At 39.8% G+C, this 19,574-nt stretch overlaps 1 protein-coding gene and 2 pseudogenes across 5 annotated transcripts in view; all 3 read right to left on the reverse strand.

Annotated features, from left to right (window-relative positions):
• The window catches only part of LOC105102703 (Fc receptor-like protein 2), a 51,689-nt gene extending 35,154 nt beyond the window's left edge, over window positions 1-16,535 (reverse strand). For 2 of the 5 annotated variants that reach the window (XM_064477877.1, XM_064477875.1), the window contains exon 1: window positions 16,454-16,535. The gene's annotated coding sequence lies outside the window, so the exon portion shown is untranslated. Of the gene's footprint in view, window positions 1-1,839; window positions 1,866-2,548; window positions 2,804-16,453 lie in introns of those variants that run through there. The other 3 variants (XM_064477876.1, XM_064477874.1, XM_064477878.1) reach the window with 3 other exon arrangements.
• LOC105102707 (voltage-dependent anion-selective channel protein 1-like) lies at window positions 5,216-6,371 on the reverse strand (annotated as a pseudogene).
• LOC116148225 (Fc receptor-like protein 2) lies at window positions 11,395-13,036 on the reverse strand (annotated as a pseudogene).
• Window positions 16,536-19,574: the final 3,039 nt, after the last annotated feature.

Genomic DNA, 19,574 nt, shown 5'->3' on the forward strand with positions numbered 1-19,574 from the left:
TTGATCTAGTCTGTTGTTGAATCCCTTTTGTGAATTTCTCGGTTCAGTTACTATGTTCTACAGCTCCAAGACTGCTATTTGTTTCTTTTTATGGTTGTTGTATCTTTGTTGTAATTCTTCTTTTAAAAATTTGTTTTATTTAATTAATTAATTTAATATTTATTTAATTTTAGTCAGGGGAGGTAGTTAGGTTTACTCACTTATTTTTAGAGGAGGTACTGGGGTTTGAACCCAGGACCTTGTATATGCTAAGCATGCCCTCTACCACTTGAGCTATATCTTCCCCTTCTTTGTTGTAATTCTTAATTTGCTCAAGCATTGTTCCCTGGACCACATTGAGCATCTTTGTGGGAGTTATTTTAAATTCTCTGTCAGGTAAATTATGTAATGATTTTAATAGAACTGGTTTCTAGAAATTTATCTTATTACTTTGTTAGGCACATCTTTGTCTGGTTCTTCAACATCCTTGACTCTCTATGTTGGTGTCTGTTCATTAGACAAAGCTGGCACCTTTCTGAGTCTTCGCAGACTGGCCTCTTACAGGACAAAACCCCCACCAATCATCCAGCCCAGAGAATCTGGTGTCCTCTGCAACTCTGTTTCTCTTCAGGGAGAAAAATACAGCTGTGATTTCATCCAGTCACTCTGTGCTGATCTGGGTTGGGAAGTAGCTATTGTGTCAATCTTCCCAAGACACATCTCCATTCTCTCTCTGGTGGCTAGAACGTGCAGACTCATCAGAGCTTCAAGACTCTTGAAAGAGGTGCTAGATCTTTGGATAGAGAACAGGGTTTTTTTTTCATCTCTCACTCTGTCCTGAGCTGGGGCAGGATTAATGGCATCTAACAGCCCAATTTACTGACTCTCCATACTTCCCTGAGAGGCTAGAATGTGCTGGACTTGTCAGAGATCCAACACTGACAAGGCAGAAGTCAGTCCTCTAAGAAGCTGCCTCAAGGTGGTCTACAAGGTAAGCATTCATCCTTATAAACTTCCCTCTTGGCACTGCTTCTGCTGCGTCTCATGAGTTTTGGTGGCTGTGTTATTGATCTCATTTGACTCAAGGTATTTTCTAATTCCCTTTTTGATTTTTTCTTGGACCCACTGGTGAATCCGGGTGTTAGGGAGTCTTTTTCTGATCTTATGGTGCTATACCAGAGGTGAGGTCTCCAGTGAGAGGATGTCACAGATTGCCCTTCTGGCTTTGTGAGTCTCATCTTATTTTCTCATGAGATTCGGGAGCCTTTTATTAGTTTCTCATTTCTCGCAAAAAGAGATTTTTTTCCGTGAGCTGTTGCTGACTTGGTCTGGGAAGAAGGAGGGTCTAGGGTTTCTTACTCCACCAACTTGATGCTATCCCAAAACTCGATTATGTTTTCATTGCTTAGCAGATCATTGTCAAACACTAATTTGTCAATAAATATCTGCTGAATGGGTGAATGACCAATGACTAATAGAGAACAATATGATAGAAGAAGACAGATGCATTTAAGCTGGTTTTTTAGTCACTCCTGGTTAAAGGCACTTTTTACAATATTCTGGAGATGAGGTGTTGATTATAACTATTTATCTAAATTAAATTAAGCAGTTTATTTAAACTGTACTCAGTTTACTGTGTAGTATGGGATTATTACAAACTAAAAATTACAGAGTGTGTGTGCCATGTCTAAGAAATCTTCTCTGACATTTTGAATTTGGGCTAGCTGTCCCTCTCCTGTGCTTCCATAACACATTGATTTCCCTCACCACAGAGTTTATCATGCAGTTCAGTGTAATTTCCTGTACCTTTGACAGTATTTCTCAGTAGTATAAGTACGTTTAGGGAAAGAAATGACTCACTTTTGACTTCTCCGTGTCCAGCACAGCTGTCAATAAAAGGAAAGATCAGTTGAATATGAATGGCTTTGAGATGTAGTTCATCAAAGTCTGACATTCTACCCATGAACAGTACAATTCATTTCATGGTCAAATGTGAAGATGTAGATGATTCCTGCTAACAACTGTTTCATGAGGTTGGAAAGAGATGCTCATAGAACAGGCTGTTGGATGTTATTGCCTATCTGGTGCCAAAAATACTAGGTATTCTATCTTCCCCTCTGTAAGGCAGGGACTACGTCATGTTCGCATTAGTCTCAGCACCTAGCACAATACCTGACACTAAGTATTGTGTTGCCAAATAGAACACAAGGATCCCAGTTAAATTTGAATTTCAGATTTTAAAAAATGAATGTTACTATAACTATGTATTATACATATTTGGGATATACTTACACTAAAAAAGGCTCATTGTTTATCTGAAATTCAGATATAACTAGAAGGCCTGTATTTTTTTATTTGCTAAACCTAGCAACCCTAACTGAACAGAGTCACTTTTAATTTGTGTGAATAAAATAATGAGTGACCGTGCTGAGGGGACACATTTTTTTCCCCATGTGTTTGCAGCTCCCATTCTGCTCTTCTCTGTGCTACTGATGCATTCCGCCTCAGGAGAAGTGAAATGACTTATCGGATTGCTAAATTTTAGGAATAACAAATGAGGCAAACTTACTTCAGTTCCATGCTTTTCATCTTGAATGCAAGACTGCTGGTAGAGATGTCTGTGTACAGGCATGGGCCTTCTGCACTGGGGGTGGAGGGGGGAGTGCTAGGCTTTTGAGAACAGATTCTCAGGGATGCAAACAATTGGGGCATGGGCTTAAATATAACAAAAATAAATACAAAGGAACAAACATATAATAGATAAACAAGATTATACTGTATAGCACAGAGAAATATATACAAGATCTTGTGGTAGCTCACAGCGAAAAAATGTGATAATGAATATATGTATGTTCATGTATAACTGAAAAATTGTGCTCTACACTGGAATTTGACACAACATTGTAAAATGACTATAACTCAATAAAAAAAGTTTTAAAAAAAAGGAACAAACATGTAAGAGTCATATATTCACAAGGTGAGGCTTTTGGTGGGATGAGGCACTGCGGTCTTCAGCCTTAGGCTGTATTAAGAGTGGAAGGCATTTTGTGGATTAAAGAGGCCCATGCTCAGCCACCTTTTTAACTTTACTGAGCTTAGGCAACAGTCTTACAGCCTTAGGGCCCATGTTTTTGTGACCTAGGTGGATAACATTAGCTTGTGATGGCTTTTTTATGGACCAGTGAATGTTCTAATAGAGGCAGGACTACAACCATCGATATCAATAAGCAAAAGGTAAAAGAACCTTATCAAGTACCTCAGTGGATCTGCGAAGGCCTTTATAAGAAGGAAAAAACGAGGCAAGGGTTTAACTGTGAGCAGCAGGCATATGGATGAGCATGGGAACTGCCCAGACACAGAGCTCTGGGGACAACAAGGATGACTGAACAAAGACCCAGGGTAGCCTGAGTGGCTTTTCTAGGCAGTCACAGCTGAAGCAGGTGATCTTTTTTTTGTGAAGTAGAGCTCTCTATAGTTTTTTTAAGCACCAGTGACCGGAATAATACCCTTTAGCTGTAAGTTTCCTTGTGTGCTAAAAAGTGTCAGCAAAGACGCAGCTTCAAATCGCCAGTGTCAGGTCTAGAAAAGCTCCCCCATATCAGTCACCACAAATTCTACCCTGCTTTCAGGCTCAAGGAGCAAACTGGAGGGATCACTCTTGAATTCACTCACTCTTGAACTCAAGAGTGGAAAGTATTTAAAGAATGACTGAGCAAGTTTCAAGATCGTATAGTTATTGTAAATGGACATGTAGGTCTTATCCGTGTCTTATTGGAAAATGTGACTGATAAGCTACTGGAATTCAAAAGGGGAGGAGGGTCAGGTTCTTGGGGTGCAGAGAAAGGATTGGTTCTCACTGAACCCTTGGGGTACAGGCTTCAGAAACATACACAGTGGTTTCAATTCTAGATTCTGCTGAGATATATTTTCCAACCAAAATAAATACAGGAACTAAATGAACACGTTTCCCAGGTGGCAGGCTTCTTGGGACGCTGTGGTTCCAGAAGAAGCAGCAGCCGATCTGCTTACGCGAGAGTGCAGACGCTACATCACTTCAAAGTTCCTCTCCTCAATTCAGAACTGAGATGTCAGGGCATCACTCAAAGGGGAAGTGAAAACAAAGAAGTTTTGAATACATTAGTTGGAAAAATGGCACAAAATAGGTGGTTCCCACCCATTCACAAAACAGTAATGCTTAGTGTCAACATTAAGCTTGTGCTGGCAGGTTTCTCAAAACTGAGTTTAACTTCAAAGTTTCTGTGTCAACCAGCATCACCTGGCACCAACTGACTGTCATCCCACTGAGGCTAAACAAAGAATTTCTTTACCTAATTTCCTTTCCTTGTATGTGACTGGATCTCTGTTATGTTCTTTGGAAGCACCAAATATAGGTGCTAGATGTGTAAGTCTGCTTGGTATAACTGTTCTAGGGTTAAGGGTTGACTTTTTACAATCCGGTGGGTATGGGGCCTGGGCTGTGATATTTTATGTCCTGTTAACTCTTTGAACTTACTAAAACTATGACTCACAGGAGTCTTGGCACTGAACCAATACAACCTCCAAGGTACTGATAAAAAATTATTTAATTCTTCTGTGAGATGGTCCAGACAAAGGGATCTCTAGACAGGTGGAACCCCTGCATGCCAAGATTCCAGCTAAAATGAAGTCTGGTTGATGAAAACGTGACTTGATTAAACAGAAATTTTATCATGTTTGAGCACATACACATGTTTTCACTTTCAAAGCTTGTAGCAACCCCACAAGGTAGGTTTTGTTATTCTTATTTTTGCACCAGAGTTTCTCAGCAGTGATATTATCAGCATTTGGGGCTGGATCATTCTTTGTAGTAGGGACTGTCCTGTGCATTGTAGGATGTTTAGTGATATTCTGGGTCTCTACCCACAAGATGCCAGTAGAACCCCTCCCCCAGCTGTGTTAGACCAAAAATTGTCTCCTGACATTGCCGACTGTCCATGGGAGCCATTATTCCTAATTGAGAACCACTGGTTTACAGGGAACAAACCAAGCATTTAAATGATCTATGACAGAGCCGGTGTGTAGAGACTGGGCTCTGGATGGGCAGGAGGTGGGCTGAGCTTAATCACCTTTAACTTGTTGGTCTAACATGATCTTTAGCAATATTGGCATATCAGGCATAGGACACTAAAAGTTCTAAATTCTGAAGATAGTTACACTGAAAAAATAGGTTGAAATTAAATGATTGTACAGTGTTCATTTATACTTGAAATTCCAACCCTAGACCAAGCTCTGACGACCAGCATTTCCATTCTTGCCAACCAGCAGAGCTGACAGATACCTGGCTTTAGGGTCTGAATGTGTACTGAACCCGTCAGGCTGGACTTGTTGACTTTAGCTGAGAAGCAGATGGGTTGACCTGTTGCTTGGCTGCTTATTCCTAAACTGATGTCACTGTTTCCTGCTCTCTGGGTGAGACTGATAGTGATCTCCAGCTTCTTGTTCACTTTCTGGTAAATGGAGCCACAAAGCCCTCATTGTTCACATTAGTGTGAAGCCAGAGTCCATCAGACTTGAAGCCAACTGCAAAGCTGTTCTGAGTCACTCAGAACCCAGTGGTCTCAAAATTCATTTGGGAACCAGCCAACCAGCCTTTATAATTCAGCATAAAGCACCCGTGAGTAAGGGTCCAATGATGTCAAAATCCACATCACAACCCAGGCTGGTGTGTTTCTGCTTGTTTCCTGTCTTGATTTTAGTTTTTTCCCCAGCCCAGTGTTAGGTGAGAAGGATGAATCAAACATTGGGTCAGTTCACGTGCGAGTTGAAATTTCATGGTAACCTCAGTGCCTAGAGTGTTGTTGTGTTCCACTTCCCCCTAAAAGCCAGGCCATAGTTTGTCCATTGGTCTAGCAGGTGACAGAGGGGGTAAAAAAGGGTAGAAAATGCCACACTTCCCTTCACTTGGGTGGTCTCAGGATTGGCTGAGCCTCAACTTGTAAATTCCAGTTTGTTCTAAGATTTTGTTTTTGAATCCAATTATATTAAGCCAAATATATAGCCTTTAGCGAAGACATCCTTGGCAGATTTGCCAAGCTCAGCATTCACAGGAGGCAGGACCACTGTCTGTTCAGCAGCAGCTCCGGCCTGGTTAGGGGTTGAATTTTTTATGCTGCTCTGAGAGTCATACATTCTGTTTTTATGTGAGGGTGGTAATTTCTAAGTAACTAAGATGAGTAACAACTCCCTCCTCACCTTTCAATCATGTTATCATCTTCTTGAGTTTAAGTAACATAATTTTTTTCTTTTCTATATGCTTTGTCATTGTTTATTTAAACAACAAAATTTTACTATTTAATTACTCAACCTTACATTCCATATCTTGTGACCTATTCCTGAATATACTTTTCCTCTTATTGGAGTACTTCCTCCAAGAGTGTTTTCACACATGTATGTGTATCTGTGTGCGTGTATGTGTATGTGTGTGTGTATTAAAATATCGAGGCCTAGGGGGAGGGGAGGGTATAGCTCAGTGGTAGAGTGCATGCTTAGCATGCACAAGGTCCTGGGTTCCATCCCCAGTACCTCCATTAACAAAGAAAATTTTAAAATATATATATTGAGACCTTGTGATCCTGGACCCTTAACTGAAGGGGCTGGAGTCAGCTGCAGCCCCAGAGAGCCTGGTACCATCAGAGGAGGCAGCATACATGACACCAGCTTCCCAGGCACACAGAGCAGCGCGCGCAGCACCTGGAACTTGACAACAATGTCAAGGAGGCTTGTGGACCATGTCCCTTCAGCCACAGAGGCACCCGCAACTCCAGCCCCACCATGCTCACTCCCCAACCCCTGCGCCAACAGAGTCTGCCACCCAGGAGAACCCAGAAAAGGGCAGACACCTGCCATCCTGGTGCCTCGGGAGACAAGGCCGACAACACTGGGAACAACAAGGCAGCAAAGACCACAGAGGCACAAGTGTCAACAGAGAGGGCACTGGGTGTCACACCCGGCTGAGGGGGTGAAGGGTGGACAGTGCCAACTCTCAAATATAACCAGGGGGACCGCAGATAAGAAAAACCAAAAAGGTGTGCTACGTTGCCACCTCCTGGAAAACACAAGAAAAGCTTTTAATTACTAACCTGTTGAAATGATAGAATTGAGAGGTTTTTTTAAAAAAAAGCTTTACCAAGAGAAGAAAGGTGTTTGCTACTTCAAATGGGCCAGCAGAAGAAAACCCATCAAGTGCTAGGAAGAACCTTGAAGTATCACAAAAAGAAAATGACGATTCTCCAGGAACCACACTTAAAGTCATGGAATATTGTGATCTAGCTGAGGAAGAATTCAAAATAGCTGTTATGAAGAAACTCAACACGTTACAAGAAAACTCAGGAAGGCAGCTTAGTGAGCCTTTCTTTGCATCTGCGTCCTAAGGCGAAGGAAATAAAAGCAGAAATAATCAAATGAGACCTAATTAAACTTAAAGCCTTTTGCACAGTGAAGGAAACCATTGAGGAAAGAAAAAGACAACCTACTGAATGAGAGAAAATATTTGCAAATGATATGACTGATAAGGGGTTAAAATTCAAAGTATACAAATAACTCGTACAACTCAACATCAAAAAAAACATACAACCTGATTAAAAAATCGGTGGAAGACCTGTAGAGACACTTTTCCAAAGAAGACATACAGGTGGCCAGCTGGCACATGAACAGATATTCAAATCCGCAATATTCAGAGAAATGCAAATTGAACATAATGAGATATCATCTCACGCCTGTCTGAATGGTTATCATCAGAAACACCACAGATAACAAAAGTTGGCGACAGTGTGGAGAAAAGGGGCCCCTCGTACACTTGGTGGGAGTGTTAATTGGTGCAGTCACTATAGACAGTGGTATGGAGGTTTCTCAAAAACCTAAAAAAGGGCTACCATACAAACCAGCAATTCCACTTCTGGGTATATATACAAAAAAACCCCAAAAACACTAACTCAAAAAGATACATGCATCCCAATGCTCATGGCTACACTGTTTACAACTGCCAAGATATGGAAGCAAGTTAAGTGTCCGTAAACAGATAAATGACTAAAGATGTGGTGTATAAACACAGACACACACAGACACACACACAGACACACACACACACACACAGGAATATTAACCAGCCTTTAAAAAGAAGTAAATTTCACTATTTGCAACAACATGGATGGACTTAGAGGGTATTATGCTAAGTGAAATAAGTCAAACAGAGAAAGACAAATAGTGTGTGATATCACTTATATGTAGCATCAAAAAAACAACAAAACATATAGATAAACATAACAAATCAGAAACAATCTTATCAACACAGAGAACAAATATTTGTTTGCCAGAGGGGAGGGTGGGTGGGGAGACTACTGAAACAGGTGAGGGAGATTAGGAGATACGAACTTCCAGTTACCAAAAAAGTGAGTCACGAGGATAAAATGAACAGTAAGGGGAGTACAGTCACTAACACTGCAGCCTGGCCGTCCTGTACCACCTTCCAAGACTCATACCAGGACTCCTGGCACCTCTCTGGTTCCCTCTGTTTGTCACTCATCCTCTCCATTTCTTCTTCAGTCTTCCCCTTCACTCTTCTCTGCAACTCACATTTGGACATAAGCCTGAGACTAACTTTAGCCAGCAGAGCGATAGCAAAGGTGACTAAACAGGAGGTTCAAAAGGTGTTTTCACATGGGCACTTGCCCTTTCTCGGACACTCTGTGCTGTCTTCATGGAAAACAATAAATCTCCCCTTTTGTAAGCCTAGAAGAGTTGAAGATAGGTCAGGTGTGTCCTGGGATAGATCTGAGGTAAATTTATTTTCTTATTTTGTGGATGAGAAAACAGAGCTGGTTATACATACAGAAGGTCCTGGAAGTTCATCTCATCCACAAAAAAAGCAAGGCAGAGATGAAGCAGGAGGTTCTACGAAAGAATGAGAGCCTGGGAAAGTTATTTGGGGACTAGAGAAGCAGAGAAGGATCCAGTTGGTGTAATACCACAGTATCTTAGTCTTAGATCGTCTGTTTAAAAAAATATAGCTTACATTAGACTAGAAAAAAAACTGGATTAAATTTTTTCTACATGGAAAAAGATTGTCGAATTTCCAAACTTCTTTTACTTGGTGGTCATAGATAAGTCTAAGGAAGCAATTTTGCAACAGCTTTAAATTATACCTTGCAGTTCAGCTGTACTCCACGTTGTCTTGTATTTTATAGATTAATAAATGACATTTTACTAAAATGGGTGAAATTTACAAGTTTTTATAAGAGTAAAATAAAGTCCAGAGTTGCAAGAAAGTCAGGTTTGAGGCTTTGTGCTCAGGCAAATATAGATTCTGGTCTTAGCTGTCCCGTCTCCTGTGAATATGGCAAACTGCTTCTCTGAGATTGTTAATCCCGGACAGTAATACACACTTAAATTTTATTTTTTTTATAATTACAGTTAATATATGTAAGCTTGCCATACACAACAGATCCAATCATTGGTCATTGGTAACATTTTTTTTTGGCTAGTAGAATATTTCTACGGATCAGTTATGAATTATCGCTTAGAGGAACTCTCTAAATTCTTGGTCTTAAAAATAATATACTGCAAGGAGATACAGTCATGCTGAAAATGCTAAGCACACAGCAGCTTTATGAAAGTACTGGTTATAAAAGGTGGATGCTTTTATGTTTTCAGTAATGACGGAAGAAGAAATTGAACTAACCTTTCTTCTCAGAATCACTAGAAATGCTGGGCAAAATACTTTTAAAAGTCTATTTAAAGATACTGAAGAGATAATAAGATAGTGAAGAATTTCTGAGACAAGATCAGAGAAGAAAGGAGTTCAGGGACATAAACTTGGCTCTGAAACCACTTGTTCCAAAGGACATTTGCCAAGTCCTTGGAGGGCAGCTAAGAGACGTGTTCTTTAACATAGTCTTGGGGGGTTAGGAGGCATGCATTGAAACTCGTGTTGGTGTGTGTGGAAATTTTAGAAATATGGCTGTAAAATAAAAAAGAATGAATATTGCAGCCACTTGGAGGGATCTAGAGTGAAATCAGACAGAGAAAGACAAATACTGTATGATACCACTTCTATGTGGAATCTAAAAAGTAATACAAATGAACCTACATACAAAGCAGAAACAGACTCACAGACGTAGAAAACAAATTTATGGTTGCCAAAGGGAAGAGGGAGGAAGGGATAATTAGGAGTGTGGAATTAACAGATATAAAACTACTGTGCATAAAATCAATAAGCAACAAGGATCTACTGTGTAACACAGGGAATTATATTCAATATCTTATAGTAACCTATAGTGGAATATAAACTGAAATAATAATAACCAAATCACTATGCTGTACACCTGAAGCTAATGCAATATTATAAATTATCAAAGAAGTCATTGGCTGTAAATTTTTCAATGGTTCCTTAGTTTGGAGGTGGAGTCTTATGCTCCCTCGTCCTGCATCCGGGCAAGCTCGTTAGGCACTAGGACCCAATAAAATTTTGGTGGAAGGGATAGTGCATAATTTGTAAATTAGTTGATGAGATGTTGTAGATTCACTATCACGCTCTTTTTTTGAAGCCTAAGCCAACATGTAAAAAGGTTGACTACCCCAACGCCAGCACGTTACAAGGAAATTCAGACCACATTGTAAGATCACACATACATGTGCCAAATGGCAACCCAGGTTGAGGTCCCAACCCACAGCCGGCATCAACCACCAGACACCTGGGTGAGGGTGGCCCCTCATGATACATATAATAGATCCAAGAATTCAAAAAGGAGTCACTGCTCTTGTTATAAGTACGGTAACTGAGAAGAAACTGATAAATAATACACAATAATGTACTAAGTTGTTTTAATTTATTTAGATATAGCTCCTTATTACATTTTATTCCGTTGCATATAAGCTAATTATGTCTATTGAAAATTATTAACTTATATTTAGTTACTGGACTTTTTAATTTAAAAGTCAAACATGGAGGAATGTGTTAATGGTTTTAGTCTCAAGTGACTACACACAGGGGAAAATGACATATTGTGAAATTAGTAACATGGCAACATTACCCACTGCATGGAACCTTAGAAAATTGTGAAGCATGAAAATAATTGATTAGGTTTTTAAAGGTTTTCTTTTTGCTTCTCCTCCCACCACAAATCCAATTTATATCAGTACTGGACCCCTTGAATCTTTGCCAATACTATGCAGGAATGGTAAGTATAAATTCATGTAACTTTATTTAAGTATAGTGTGTACTTTTCAGGTTAGTGTGGAGACAAGAAAAGTAATAAGGCACGTAGATCACCTCCTCTAATTTCTCCCACAGGGCAGGCATCCACCTATCTTCTGAAACCCCAAAATGGTACCAATAAAGATGGCTGGAACAAAGCCAGTGATAATAATATGACTCCTGTGTCAAGGGACCAGCAACCCACCAGAGATAGAGAGTGGCATCGTCATAGCCCTGGGCCCCCAGGCATTGTTAGCCTCACAGGAGTAGTTTCCAGAATGTTCCATGGTCAGAGAGAGGTTGGGGGACACTCCTCCTCCAGAAGGTGCTGAGCTGTTCCCAGGGTGATGTCCTCATGTTGAAACTGGTACAAGATTGTGGGACATGTGGGAGCAGCTCCAAGTCTCACAGCAAATTTCCACCACCTCCCACACCACAGCCTGGGTCCTGGGAGCCCTGAAGGTGAGGACAGGACAAGATGTTGGAACTAACAGACCGGAAGGGGGCTATCAGAGAGGATTTGTGACGCTGCATTAGACTCACAGACTCCCCACCAGCATCTCAACAAAGGGCCTGGCCCCTTGGTCATCGTGTCTTCCTTCCACTCTCGTATCCCACCTAGAGCAAATCAGAGGTTGTTTTCTCAACAATGTCTTTGGAAATTTGGGGAGATATCAACTCTGTTATTGTCCAGAGGCGTGTTCATGTGTTGTTCTCATCTTATTTATTTCTAATGCCAATCCAGCCCCCTTTGTGTTTTCTTCCATGAAGAGAAAGATATCAACAGCTTAACTTGCTAAGGTAACCCACCCTTAAATTGTTGTTGGTTCTCCACCACACTGATCGCTGGGATCTGCTGGAGTTTCCCCATGATTCTTGGCTGTAGGTTTGGGGGTTTCTGTCTGAGATGGATGAGAGTGTAGCTCTTTTTCTCATGGGATATTCACCACCTTGCTCTGGATGGGATCATGACCATTGTCAGCTCTACAGTAATATGGCCATCATTGCTCTCCTTCACAGCTGGGGTCTCCAGCTCTGCTGACAGGGAATGCTGGGGCTTCTTTCCCAGACTCATTCCTGTGGCCTCTCTGTGCCAGGAAAATGTGATGCTTCCTGTGCCATCAGCCACTGAGCAGAGTAGGATGAGATTCCCCACTTCAACTACTCATCCCCCAGGGACCTGGTATCTAAGCTTACATGAGAGACTGGGACTTCTCAATGAATAGAAGATGATATGTGAGAACCCTGACTATGAAAGACTCAGAACCAGAAGGTAGACTTATTTCGCACTCTAATGCCAGGAGTGGGAATATGAGTATTGCCTATGTAATGTATTATAAGTATACAAAGGTAAGGAATCCATGGTAATTATCCTTGAAGAATGTGGACACTTGCAAGTCCTAACCCTGATCTTGGCTAATTCCATGGCTAGCAATCATTTAAGAATTATGATGAATCATCCACTCTATGAGAGAGGAAACATATTTTTGGGATGAGTCACTGTGCAGACCGACACCTTTTGCATCGAATGCAGAGGGTCACCGGTAGTACTAGTCCTACCTTTGAAAAGGCTCTGTTCCTCATAACAATACCAATAACAAGTCCTCCATTATTCTCACCCTTGTGATCTAATTATCTCACAAATAATGTCCCGCTTCCAAACACTATCACGTTGGGATTACGGTTTTAACATATGAGTGGGCTAAAGCATTCAGTCCATTGAAGGGAATGTCAAAGTAAATATAACTCTTTACATGGATGAAGGGTGTTCTGGTAAGGCTCCTGCTCCTTAGTTCTCTCCACTGGTGACATCACACAGGGGACCATTGTCCTCAGTGAGCATTGTGCTTTCCCACCCCCTATGCTTTCATCCAGTCTTTAAAGACACTACACTGTGTTATAAATTCATGTTCTGTTCCTTCTTCTTACCCTGCTAGATGAAACCACCAAGTGGCCAGGATAACTGGGGAATAAGCCGGTAACTGGAATATGATCCAGTATTTTTAATTGTCAGAACTTTCCACTTAAAGGTTTTCAAAAAATGTTTGCCCATCCTTCAATGTATAAGGAGGTAGAGATATGTTTTAATCCAAGGTTCAGTTCTTAGGTGAATGATTATAGAGAGGAAAAAAAGTCATTGCCAAAGACAAACGTCCTCCCCCAAGGCTGCTCTTCTTAGATTGGCTAGGGATTCTCTAACTTCCACCCTGTCTCGTCACTCATTTATGGTTCCAGACTATGTTCTGTGTTTGTGACATCTGCATTATATTTTAGGATAATAGTTGAGGATTTTGACCTCAAGGTGAGGAACTAAGTCATATCTCAAATAAAAATATTCTGCCTATCACTGTTCAATTGTACCATGACTGCTAGAATTTGGATATGAAGTGTGAAGAAACAGAGGTCAGTCATGTAAAAGATGCCTCCTAAAATAGCACTGCAGATTCAGAGCCAAATACCACAGGAAGCTTATGGAATTTGAGATGATAATTTTTAAGAAAAATATGTAGTGTGCTACTGACCATTACAGGTGGAGAACCAGATTTATCTTTTGAACATTAAGGATAATCTGGTGTGTTTGTGTTTGTGTGTGTGTGTGTGTGTGTGTGTGTGTGTGTGTGTGTGTGTGTTAACAAAATTGGAAGAGCAGAAATGTGGGTTGCAGAATCAATTAACTTAGTTCAAGAATTTTGCCCTCCTTCACAGATAGAGACTAGATCCCATGGAGACTTGGCCTTGGGACCTACAATCAAGCCAATTTTTAAACCATTAGTAGAGTCTTCATCTAGAGGCTGGAAAAAATTCCCAGGGAGAATGCTTTCAGGGCTAAGAAGGAAATATTCTGAGTCATGGTTAGAGATGCTATTAAAAAGACGTGTGATGGACAACCTCACATGCTCAGGGCTGTAGTTGGCTAACTGAACCTTTGAGTCAGTCACTAAAGATTACTCTTGGGATGGAGTGAATGCAAGAGCGGAGTCTTGCTCCTGAGATAGCTCCAGGCCAAAACTCCTGTGGGTGTTCCTATACATTCTTGTTCCATTAATGTCTCACAATTAAAGGTGAGACAGGGATCTGTTTGTCCCAGTACAGTTCTTTAGAGCCCACAGAGCCCCTTTGACTTGATGGTTCTCATTGGATAAGCAAGGAAACAACTCTCCATTTTCTCAGATTTAGTCTTGGCTCATGTGGATTTTCTATACAGAGAATAAAATATTGTTTTCATTTACCTCCTTTGTTGAGCACAGCTTTAAATCAAGAAGACTGAGGTGAAATTAGCTTTAGAGACACAACTTTAGGAAAGTATCACACGTATGAAAAAAAAAATCCAGAATTAAATAATGGTCTAGAGTAAAGACTAGCAAATCATGGCTTGTGAGCTGGTCAGCTGCCTGTTCTGGTAACATGTTACTGGGGTAGAGTTGTGCCCATTCATTCACACACAGTCTGTAATGGCTTTCCTGCCACAATGATGGAGTTACGTAGTTACAGCAGAGATCCAAAAGGCCTAAAATATTTACTCTCTGTCCTTTTATGGAAAAAGTTTGCTGACTCCTGAGCCACAGCCAGAGAAACAATGATAGATGCATGGTCATTCTGACCAGAAAAAAGTTCTTAGGCAATTTCCTCAGAGAATAACTGTTTTCAGAGCTGTGAGGATGTTAGGCAAAACAACGTTGAAGAGTTATGGTCCAGTGGCCAGGAAAACAGTTCTCTCCAAATCACCCTTCTGTCCACTCTGCACATCCTCTTTCAGATGTCACTTCCCTGCCTCCACCTGCCATTTTAAGAAGGAGGTAAACACTGGAGCCTTGGGAAGGCTGGACAGGTCTTAATTTTACCCAGCCAAGAAGGCAGGGTCGGAAGCAGACTGTGACCTTGGAGCAGGTTGGCCCAGGGGAGCAATGACATTGAGACATCTCCCCAGTCTTTCTACATCCATCTCTACAGATGTGACTGATATACCATGGACTACCAACAACAAAGACACGGTATAGCTTGCCCGCCTGTTCACTGAGCAGAGCAGTGAGGGGATCAAAACTCCAAGGTTAGCATAGAGCATTTGCATCACAATTAAGAAATATACATTACTCTGCTACATTGCTCAAAAACATTTCATCTCTCCCTCCTTTTCTATGCCCCTACTCCATTATCACCAACAATTCAGTCTCCCTCAAACATACAACTGACCTTTATTTACTTTACAATCACAAGGGGAGTTGCAGACCCATGCATAGTCCCACGGATGTTAGATGTTCAGTGATTCTCTCCATTTCATTTTCTTTCTCCTCTCCCCCACCAACTGCCTTCTCACCCAGGCTTTTCAAGGGGTAGACAAACTGCTACATGATAACATGGTCTCATGTTGCAAAGAGCTCATCATGAAACATACCCAGTGAGAGTTATGAGAATTGAAGACAACCTGAATTGATCTCTTTTCTCTGGTCATGGTTTATGCGTCAGTCCTTTGACTCAATTAAGAAATATTTATACCGGGGAAAGGGGATGAGAGGGGATAAATTTGGGAGTTTGAGATTTACAAATGCTAACCACTATATATAAAAATATATTTTTTAAAAAAAGTTTCTTTTGTATAGCACAAGGAACTATGTTCAATATCTTGTAATAATCTTTAATGAAAAAAATATGAAAATGAATATATGTACATATATGCATGACTGGGACATTGTGCTGTACACCAGAGATTGACACATTGCAATTGACTGTACTTCAATAAAATTTTTTTTAAATAAATAAATATTCAGTACCTACTGAATGTAAGAAAGGAATCTTTTTTCCCAGCAGCAGCCCTCCCCTCCCTCATAGCCCACGACTAAGCACAGGAACATTAGCAAAGGGTCTCAATGCAACTGTTGAACCAAAATCTTGTAGATAACTAAATAGTTTTTATGGAGGAGGATGAAGTTTTGAAATCATGACAAATTTATTTATGAGAACATATTGCTCTCTGAGATCCAGGATATAAAAAGATTCATTCACTCATTCATTCAATTTATTATCGACAAATGCTAAGGTGGCTTGTCTTGAACATTAAGAATTAGGATGCAGTGCAGTATGATTTACTTGGGGCCACTGTTTTGCATCTGCCTTTGAAATCAAACCTGGAAGCAGAGACCTGAGCATTCGTACTGGTCCCTGGATTCTGATAACTCCTTAGACCTCTCAGGAGCTGGAGATCTCACCTTGCTTCCACTTCAGTTCTAAATCAAATAATTAACTCACCAAAGTTGATTGGCAATGACCATAATAGCCTGAAAGCCTGGTTCAGCTCTTTGAGAAGATGCTCCCTCAGCCACCAGCTGAGCCTCCCGTGCAGGAATGAAAACTGCTTTTCAAAGCAAGCTTTGTATAATTAGCAAAATAGGGAAGTAGAAGAACTCTTTTTTATTGACGTATAGTTGCTGTACAATATGATGTAAGTTACAGGTGTCCAATATTGATTCACAGTTTTAAAAGGCTATATTCCATTTACAGTTATCATAAAATTTTGACCACATTCCTCATGTTGTGCAATATATCCTTGTAATTTATTTTATACATGATAGTCTGTACCTCTTAATCCCCTGCCCCAATATTGCCCCTCCCACTTCCCTCTCCTCACTGGTAACCACTAGTATTTGTGAGTCTGTTTCTTTTTTGTTATATTCACTAGTTTAGATTCCACATATAAGTGGTATCGTACATATTTGTCTTTCTCTATCTGACTTACTTCACTTAGCATAATACCCTCCAAGTCCATCCATGTTGCTGCAAATGGCAAAATTTCATTCTTTTTTATAGCTAAGCGGTATTCCCTTGTGTGTATGTGTATATGTGTGTGTGTGTGTGTGTGTGTATATATAATCTTCTTTATCCACTTCTCTGTTGATGGACACTTAGGTTGCTTCCATATCATAGCTATTATAAATGATGCTACTATGAACATTGAGATGCATGTATCTTTTTGAATTAGTGTTTTTATTTTTCAGATACATACCCAGGAGCGGAATTCTTGGGTCATATGGTACTTCTATTTTCCGTTTTTAAGAAACCTCCATACTGTTTTCCATAGTGGCTATACCAATTTACATTCCCACCAGCAGTGTATGAGGGTTACTTTTTTCCACATCCTCACCAACATCTGTATTCTTTTCTGATGATAACCATTCTGATAGGTGATATCTCACTGTGGTTTTGATTTGCATTTCCCTGATAATTAGGGACATTAAGCATATTTTCATGTGCCTATTGACCATATGCATTTCCTCTTTAGAAAAATGTCTATTCAGTTCTCCTGTCTAATTTTTAATTGGGTTGTTTGCTTTTTTGATGTTGAGTTGTATGCACAATTTATGTATGTTGGATATTAACCCCTTCTACAGTCATATAATTTGCAAATATTTTCTCCTTTTCAGTAGATTGTCTTTTCATTTTTGTCAATGATTTTCTTTGCTGTGCAAAACTTTTCAGTTTAATTAAGTCCCATCTGGGTTTTATTTTTTATTTTTTACTTTTATTTCCTTTGCTTTAGGAGATAGATCCAAAAAAATTGTTATGATTTATGTCAAAGAATGCTCTGCCTGTTTTCCCCTAGGAGTTTTAAGGTTTCCAGTCTTAAATTTAGGATATTTAATCCATTTTGAGTTTTTTTAATATAGTGTTAAGGAATGTTCCAATTTCATTCTTCTCACCTCTGCCTTCTTTCCAGAATGTGCTAAGAGAATTAAAGATGATCCTCTCAATGCCAGAGAAACTCCACATCTTTTCGCTGATAATAGCTAACACTTTCATGGCTGTTATTGAATTAGATAGATTTGGAGTGGCTTATGCTTTCTAAGTTATTAATACCCTCAGTAAGCTTGTGAAGTCAGCGCTATCCCCTTTATGCAATTGAGGAAACTGAGGCACAGAAAAGGCAAGTAAATTGATCAAGATCAACATGATCAATTTCTGGTAATTAACAGTCGGGAATTAAAGCCAGGCAGTCCAGTTCCATAGTCTTGCCCTTAAACACTTTGATGTTTTACTATGATATATTGACTCTTAATGTTCTTTAAGATAACAAGGGCAGTGTTGTCATGGCTCAGGTTTCTTATATGAAATTTTCCTTAGTCAATTTCTAACTTTGTAGAATGGGATTTTACTGAGATTCAAAACACTTGCAACTATCATTGCAAACATTGTCCCTTTCCCTCTCTCTAATCCATATTGCCTTTTGTACCATAGGCTGGTCCTAATATAGCCACACCCTGCAAAGCATGCATTGTATCAAAGCCTATTATCACTCTCATTCTGATTAGATAGATGGAGTCCTCATAAATATCATACATAATAATCTGCTCAGGATCAGGCTATCTGGGCAGATGCAAGTTGCCCTTTTGGATCTTATGCAGTGCAAAACTTTAAATCCCCAAATCATAAATGTTTGTAACCTGGGGACTGACTGACAATTAAGTAATAATCATAGAATAAATGTCATCTGTTCAGGTGAATACTTAACATTATCACTCACCATAAAAGTGGTTTTACTTTGGGAAATGTTGATGTATGGATGTGATGTGATACATCATTATAATAATGTAAAAAGAAAACACTAAAAACACCCAACAAAGGCAGATTGAAAAGCAAATGATATGTCAGACCGTGGACTACCGAGCTGCCATTAAGATGATTCTGTAAAAGAATATTTAATAGCAATAAAAGATGCTCATGATATATTGTTAAGAAAAGCAGATGCAATTTATCTGCTGTACATTACTCCCCCACTCCCTAATAAAAAATATCTGGGACAATAAACACCAAAGCGTTTGTGTAATTATATCTGAATAATGTAATCAAAGTGATTTTTATTTCCCTCATTTTGCTTATCAGTGTTCTCTAGTATTCTTACAATAAATATATGCTATTTATGTATTTTTAAAAGATTCATTTTTAAAACGGGGGTTTTACGGCCTTTCTCATCTCAAAGTATATCAAGCAATGCTACTTTAACTTTCTGCATAGGTATAATAGTTAATTTGTGTTTAGAAGAGGGTGAGTTCTTCTTTTCCTGGGACCAGAGTTGATCACTAAGCTTCCACCAAGTCCTTGCCCATTGGAAGGGTTCTTAAGTGGTGTGTAATTCCTCCTTATCCTGGCCAGCCAGGAGGGCACAGGATTCTGATGGATGGAAGTGAATTCAGGAAGAGAGCAGAGAGAGGAGCAAGCAAAAGATGATGAAGGAGTTTGTGCTAGGGATAAGTTTTTCATAGACATCCGAGAAGATTTTTCAAAATATTCACATCCTTTCATTGATCCCTACATGTCCTCTATGGCAATGGTTTGTGTGAAAGTGAGTGTTGCAGGTGGAAAAGAGAAATAATGA

This window comes from Camelus dromedarius, chromosome 23 (genome assembly GCF_036321535.1).
Source record: "Camelus dromedarius isolate mCamDro1 chromosome 23, mCamDro1.pat, whole genome shotgun sequence".
NCBI lineage: Eukaryota > Metazoa > Chordata > Mammalia > Artiodactyla > Camelidae > Camelus > Camelus dromedarius.